The sequence below is a fragment of the Elephas maximus genome, chromosome 4, assembly GCF_024166365.1.
Source record: "Elephas maximus indicus isolate mEleMax1 chromosome 4, mEleMax1 primary haplotype, whole genome shotgun sequence".
Classification (NCBI taxonomy): domain Eukaryota; kingdom Metazoa; phylum Chordata; class Mammalia; order Proboscidea; family Elephantidae; genus Elephas; species Elephas maximus.
Genome location: NC_064822.1, coordinates 136,484,885 through 136,492,702, shown reverse-complemented (window position 1 = coordinate 136,492,702; position 7,818 = coordinate 136,484,885). Strand labels below are relative to the sequence as shown.

Below are 7,818 nucleotides of genomic sequence, written 5' to 3'. Positions count from 1 at the left end.
ACTAATTATTTAATGAGAAGCTAGTTTGTTCTATAAACCTTCATCTGAAGTATGATAATGAAAAATAAATAAAAAGGAAAAGAAAAAAAAAAGCAACAGTATTATAAATTCAAAATCTTAATAGCAGGAGTTAAATTCAACGAATGGCTGATTACTATTTATTACATGGCATGGTAATCTCTAGAAGCTAGATCAAAAAAGGACAGATTTTTCTCTTCTGCTCCTTTCCTTATGGAGATCTTTTCTGATTTAAGACATATGTGAAACTTCTCTATCTTTTTTTAGTTTTAAGGAAGAAGATGATTTGAAGCTACTATGATGCATTGCAGAAACCTCTGCTGATAATTAAGATCTGGGAAGAAGATGTAGGTTTATCCAGAGCAGAGGGAAGATAGGAGCAACAAAAAATTTGAATTTTGGATGCTTTCCTATTTGCATGGGTATGTTGACAGATTTTTAAAAAAGTAACCCCGTATTCATCTGTAAAACTTATGTTATTTTCTTGGTGGTACAAATTGGAGTTATTTTCTAGGCTTACTCTATAGCTGTATTGCTAAGGTTGATGAAAAAGCAAAAAGAGGGAATTTGTATGTATTTCCAAACAGCTGGCTATTCACAATCAGAGACTATTGCTCCAGCAGGGATGCTTGTGCCTAGCTGACTGTGAGCGTTTCTGTTTTGTGTTACCTCCCCTGGGATGGACGCAGAAAGAATTTTGACCTTTATTTCCAGCAATCATACCAGCATGAGGAGTCCCAGCTTAACATCAAAGTCAACTTGAGAGTAATGTATGCAAGTAATAACACTTTAATTTGTGGCTCTGATGAACCCTGAAATAATGAACAAGGAAATGATACCGCCTAAGAGAGAAAAAGAGCAAATCAGGAAAACCAGTTTTGAGGCATTGTCTCCAGTACTGGTGTCTGGCTCTGCTTCTGAGTTTTATGTATATATAATTGAAAGTGGCCTGTTATAGGCTTCTCGAGCCACATTTCGGCACTGGGTTCTGGAGCTACATTTAGCTCTCAACTTTTTTCAGTTCATATAGCAACCAGTGTATTACGTCCTATGGACAGTAGATAATTGCTCAAGCTCTCTGCCCTTCTGATTCTCCTCAGATTGACGTACAAAGTTCCTTGACCTTTGGTATAGAAGAACCAGAACTTAGTGACTAAGGGGACTGTGAATTCCTGGTCTCTTGTGCTATAAATTCAGAAAGTGAGGTAAGAGTGAATACTTATGTGACTTGCCTGAAATCAGTGATGTTTGTTGTCAATTTGTATTAGACTCAAAAGGATTGCGACCTGTGGCAGCTCTAGAATGAAAGTCCCTTATTTCTTCTCCATTGTAAATTAATTTTCTCAGTCTAAGCAGAAGTGTCTGAGAGCAGAATGACATTCTTCACTAACTTAGACCAGTGAGTCAAACATTGCTGCCTGTTGCCATGTGGTGCACTGTAGAACTGACACACATTTAGCCTGGAAAGAAAGGGCATGTAATTGCAGCAATGTGCCCTGAAATCCATTTAAATCTGGCAAATGTACCACAAGGCTTTGTTAAAAAAAAAAATTGTTAGCAATTAGAAATTCACAGTGGTAGGTGATAGGAGCAGAGACAGAAATGGAATGTCAGAAAAAATGAGGATCACTTGCTGGCAACTGTCTATTCAGTTGCCAACAAATTAAACAGTTTGAGCTTCACTGTGGTATTAGTGCTACTGCTTGGAAACTAGCAGTTAATTTTTATACCCCCCTGCCACCCCCACTTCTGTTCTCATGAAACAAACAGATTTAGTTTCCAACGCACAAAGTGATGCCACCAGGAAAAGGGTATTTCTCTAAAGGAAGATACATTAAAAAGGAAGCATTTCTAAGAGTATAGCATTTTAAACTACATCAACTAGAATATAATCAGGAGAGTAAAAATAGAGAAAACATTTTTACCTAAATATAACTGTCCAATATATGGCTTAGTGTGTGTGCTGCCCTTTTTGCAAATGATGGCATCTTCTCATAAGACTTCGGCAGGGCACATATATGCAGAGCTCCCAAGTTGTTGCAAAGTGAAAATGGTAATGCTAACATAATGCAAAGCTTATGTTTAATTAATTTAATTCACAAATGGCATTTTTGTTTTTTAAAAGTAAACATAGAGGGGTGTGGTCAAATGCCAGTTTTCAAGAACTTGGGTAATTTTGTCCCTCCTGGCATGGACAGATCCCATGATGGCTGCCCAAGTGAGTAGTGGCAAGTGAGCTTAATAAGTGTGGTAACAGAGGTGCCCTTTGTGTGAATCTCTCAAACACATTTGAAAACGCAACTGCTTTATATGTAAATATAATTCAGAGTGCTTAGATTAGGAAGTCCCTGAGAGTTTTTCAACAGCGTTCTGTTTTTTCTCGTTTTGCCTTTTATTAACTCTCAGGCAACTCCGTGGTCTCTGTAAGCACCCTGATGCAATAGTGCCCAGTCATTCCTGCAATAATTGCTAAATGAATAATATATGCAGTAAAATGTGATTAGCTAAAATGCTAGCCTTCCTTTTATTGCAAACCAGCATCTTCAGTTATATCAGAACAGGCCATTTTCATACTTCTTGATTTGGAGAAAGATCACATGTATTTGGAACTCTAATGAGCAAATGAGAGATACGTTATTGTTTAATTTGGGGAATACATTAAGGTTAAGTGAGGTAAATTATCAGTCTGACGACTCATATTTTAAATTATCTACCTGCAGGACTAGAGTTGATCTTTCAGCTTACATATCACCATTCTTCGTAGAATTTTTAGCAATCTTCAAGGCAATCCATTATGATGAATTGAAGCTCATGGTGAAATGAAAAGCAGGATGAGCTCATTAATCAATTCAATACAGTATCTGTCTCAGGTAACTTTAGAATTATCTATTTCCTTCTCATATCTGGAAAGTCCTAGTTGCTAGATGACTATTGATAAAATGTCATAGTGAAAAAAATATCTGAAGCTGAAGTATGCCTGCTTTGATATAAAGTGTTTGAATTATAAAAGAAGAGCAGTGTTTCATTATACTTTCTCTCTTCGGTACCAACAGCAGGACAGTATCTCCTATGAAATTAGATCAAAGGTCAGAAATAAATTGGATGTAAATAATGTTATTTTTTAACTGAATAAAGGAATCATAACAGAGGCAATTAATTAATACGCTGTTGACTCCCAAATCTGAATGTTAAGCCTGGACCAGATTCCCAAATCTCTGTCTTAAGCCCTAAATTCTCATCATAATTCCAGCCTCATAGTTCATTTGCTTATGGCATTAATGTGTACTAGGCACTATAAGGAAACCCTCGTGGCATAATGGTTAAGTGCTGTGGCTGCTAACCAAAAAGCTGGTAGTTCAAATCCACCAGGCGCTCCTTGGAAACTCCATGAGGCAGTTCTACTCTGTCCGATAAGGTTGCTATGAGTTGGAATCGACTCGGCAGCAATGGGTTTTTTTTTTTTTTTTTTGGTTAAGCATTTTAAAAAACTTAGTGTAACCAAAAGGGAACTTTTATCTTTACTCTTTAAACTTGCTTCCACCTCAGTCCCTCATTTCAGTAAGGATACCGCTGTCCACCCACTGGCTTACACCAAAAACCATGAGTCTAAACTTGATTATATTCCTTTTTTCACTTCTAATATCTAACCCGCGAGAAAGTCATAGAGACCCGCTTCCAGTATAAGATCGTGCAGTCTTTACTATTATTCTCACTATTACCCTAATCTGAGCCATCATCATCTCCTGACAAGATCACAGTGATCAGGATTCAACTAATTTTCTTGCTTCTCTTCTTGCTTTCTTCATCCGAGATCCACAGCACAACCTGAATAATGGCCCCAAAGTTAGATCAAATCATGCTAATCCTGATTTAAAGAGCTTTTACAGTTTTCTTCACCTAGAATAATTCTCAAAATATTTACAGACTTCAAAGCTATACGTGTTCTGGCTCCTGCTAAAATTTCAGACATCAGCTTGAACTATTCTCTCCGTTGTTTATTTTGTTCCTACATTACAGGAATTCCTTTGGCTCTTCGATTATAGCAAGCTTGTTGCCACCTTAGGGTCTTTTCATGAACTATTTTCTCTTCTTAGGAGGCACTTGTGCTTGACAGTCACAAAACTTGCTTCTTCTTGCCGTTCAGACCTCTGTCAAATGTCAGTTTAAGTATCAGATTCCTTTCCTGATCTCTCAAACTCTAGTAGCCAACCAGATGGTGTTTAGCTCATTATTCTATTTTATTTCTCTGCATAACACTTACCACTATCTGCTATTTTCTTGTTTAAGTGTTTATTTTCTTTATATTGTCTATCTCCCCCTACTAGAAAGTAAGCTCCATTAGAGCATGAAAGTCATCTATTTTGTACATCCTTCTATCCTCAACACATGTAACAATGAATAATAGATATATAAAAAAATAGATATAAGCATTCAATTAATATTTGCCAAATAAATTGATGAATTAATATTGAGTTTTAGCTGCATAGATATCATAACTCTGGTAAGTGTGAGATAGGCAGGAAACTATTTGGAAAAATAGTAAAATTGTTGAATCTATATACCAATATTTTGTTTCAGAAATTAGATTCATTTGGGTTCCATCCTTGGATTGAATTGGAATACTTACAAGTTTACTTCACCTTTTTTGGATTATAAAAATTTGAATGTAACAGTGAGTGCATCCTCAGATTATAATGTAGCACTTATTATAGCACAATCCCCGTTTTAAGTGGTTTACACATGTTAACTCATGTAATCTTTTTAATAGTCTAATAACAGAAATTTTATAGCTTAAGAAACTAAGGCACAGAAAAATTAAGCAACTGGCCCAAGTTTACATGACTAGTAAGTAGAAGAGTTGAGAATTGAACCTATGTAGTCTAGCAAGTCCATGTTCATAACGACTAAGCTATGTTGCCTCTTAATATTGAAAAGTAGCTTAACTCATTCAGCAACACTCAATCATTTCCTGCAGATTTACTGTGTTAAAAGTAAATTATTAGATACTTTAGATGGATAGACAAATATAAAACATTTCTATATTTCAGAATACTTTTATTCCTGTCAGGCTAGCAGAAAAGTTAACAATCAGCTAAGACTGAATTATATTAAGCACGACAGATGCTTAATAACTAGAAGTACAAGACTCTAGGTGAACACATAGGAAGGGCTCCTGGCACAAATTGAGGAATAAAACTGTCAGCAAGGTGATCCTGGAGGAAGTTATATTAAAGCTAATACCTAGAGAATCAGTAGGAGGTATCTAAACCAAAAAAACCTATTGCGAGTGGGTTCCAATTCATAGCAACCCAGTAGGACACAGTAGAACTGTCCCATCGGGTTTCCGAGCCTGTAATCTTTATGGAAGTAGGCTGCCACATCTTTATCCCTCGGCGTGGCTGGTGGGTTCAAACCGCAGACATTTCTGATAGCACCTGAGCTCTTAACCACTGAACCACTAAGGCTCCTTAGGAGATATCTAGGGAGGAAAAATAGGCATGTTAAAGACAGAAGAATGTAGCAAATTGAAAGCCTAAAGTCAAAGTCTAAGCTGGCATGTGTTTTGTTTACAGGGTTACACTGAGATATTAGACATTCTCAACTGTAGACATGCACTTCCTGGCTGCCAGTAACATGTGTTCTTATGTGAATCAGTCTTCAAATCCCTATGTTCAGTGGTCTTCCCGACCTAGTGATTACAAAGTCTATTGTTGTTACGTGTCTTAGAGTTGGCTCCAACTCATAGTGAACTTATGTGTAACAGAAAGAAATGTTGCCTTATCCTGCCATCCTCACAATCGTTGCTGAATTTGAGCCCATTTTTGTAGCCACTGTGTTAATCCATCTCATTGAGGGTCTCCCTCTTTTTTTTTTTTTTTTTTTCTTGGTACTCAATAGGTGTTTAATAAATGAGGCTGTTATCATCACTTCCTCTCTGTTGTATTTTGTTTTTTTTTTTTTTTTAAATTTTTATTAAGCTTCAAGTAAACATTTACCATTCCAATCAGTCTGTCACATGTAGGTTTACATACATCTTACTCCCTTCTCCCACTTGCTCTCCCCCTATTGAGTCAGCCCTTACAGTCTCTCGTTTCGTGCCAATTTTACCATCTTCCCTCTCTCTCTATCTTCCCATCCCCCCTCCAGTCAAGAGTTGCCAACACACTCTCCCGTGTCCACCTGATTTAATTAGCTCACTCTTCATCAGTATCTCTCTCCCCCCCACTGACCAGTCCTTTTCATGCCTGATGATTTGTCTTCGGGGATGGTTCCTGTCCTGTGCCATCAGAAGTTCTGGGGAGCATTGTCTCTGGGATTCCTCTAGTCGCAATCATACCATTAGGTGTGGTCTTTTAATGAGAATTTGGGGTCTGCATCCCATTGGTCTCCTGCTCCCTCAGGAGTTGTCTGTTGTGTTCCCTGACAGGGCAGACATCGATTGTGGCCGGGCACCAACTAGTTCTTCTGGTCTCAGGATAATGTAGGTCTCTGGTTCAAGTGGCCCTTTCTGTCTCTTGGGTTCTTAGTTGTCGTGTGACCTTGGTGTTCTTCCTTTGCCTTTGCTCCCGGTGGGTTGAGACCAATTAATGTATTTTAGATGGCTGCTTGTTGGCATTTAGGACCCCAGGTGCCACAATTCAAAGTGGGATGCAGAGTGTTTTCATAATAGAATTGTTTTGCCCATTGACTTAGAAGTCCCCTCAAACCAAGTTCCCCAGACCCCAGCCCCTGCTTCGCTGAACTTTGAAGCTTTCATTTTATCTCGGAAACCTCTTTACTTTTAATCCAGTCCAGTTAGGCTGACCTTCCTTGTTTTGAGTGTTGTCTTTCCCTTCACCCAAAGCAGTTCCCATCTACAGATTGATCAATAAAAAGCCCTCTCCCTCCCTCCCTCCCTCCCTCCCCCCTTTGTAACCACAAAAGTATGTGTTCTTTTCCGTTTTTTCTATTTCTCAAGATCTTATAATAGTGGTCTTATACAATATTTGTCCTTTTGCAACTGACTCATTTCGCTCAGCATAATGCCTTCCAGATTCCTCCATGTTATGAAATGTTTCAGAGATTCGTCACTGTTCTTTATCGATGTGTAGTATTCCATTGTGTGAATATACCACAATTTATTTACCCATTCGTCCATTGATGGACATCTTGGTTGCTTCCAGCTTTTTGCTATTGTAAACAGAGCTGCAATAAACATGGGTGTGCATATATCTGTTTGTGTGAAGGGTCTTGTATCTTTAGGGTATATTCCGAGGAGTGGGATTTCTGGGTTGTATGGTAGTTCTATTTCTAACTGTTTAAGATAACACCAGATGGATTTCCAAAGTGGTTGTACCATTTTACAATCCCACCAGCAGTGTATGAGAGTTCCAGTCTCTCCGCAGCCTCTCCAACATTTATTATTTTGTGTTTTTTGAATTAATGCCAGTCTAGTTGGTGTCAGATGGAATCTCATCGTAGTTTTAATTTGCATTTCTCTAATGGCTAATGATCGAGAGCATTTTCTCATGTATCTGTTGGCTGCCTGAATATCTTCCTTAGTGAAATGTGTGTTCATATCCTTTGCCCACTTCTTGATTGGGTTGTTTGTCTTTTTGTGGTTGAGTTTTGACAGAGTCATGTAGATTTTAGAGATCAGGCGCTGGTCTGAGATGTCATAGCTGAATATTCTTTCCCAGTCTGTAGGTGGTCTTTTTACTCTTTTGGTGAAGTCTTTAGATGAGCATAGGTGTTTGATTTTTAGGAGCTCCCAGTTATCTGGTTTCTCTTCATCATTTTTGGTAATGTTTTGTATTCTGT

At 37.9% G+C, this 7,818-nt stretch overlaps 1 long non-coding RNA gene across 1 annotated transcript; it reads left to right on the top strand.

Annotated features, from left to right (window-relative positions):
• The first annotated feature begins 290 nt into the window (after positions 1-290).
• On the top strand, positions 291-2,842 carry LOC126075818 (uncharacterized). Its single transcript, XR_007517282.1, has 3 exons — positions 291-440; positions 1,119-1,223; positions 2,739-2,842. It is a non-coding gene; the product is annotated as an uncharacterized LOC126075818 (long non-coding RNA).
• Positions 2,843-7,818: the final 4,976 nt, after the last annotated feature.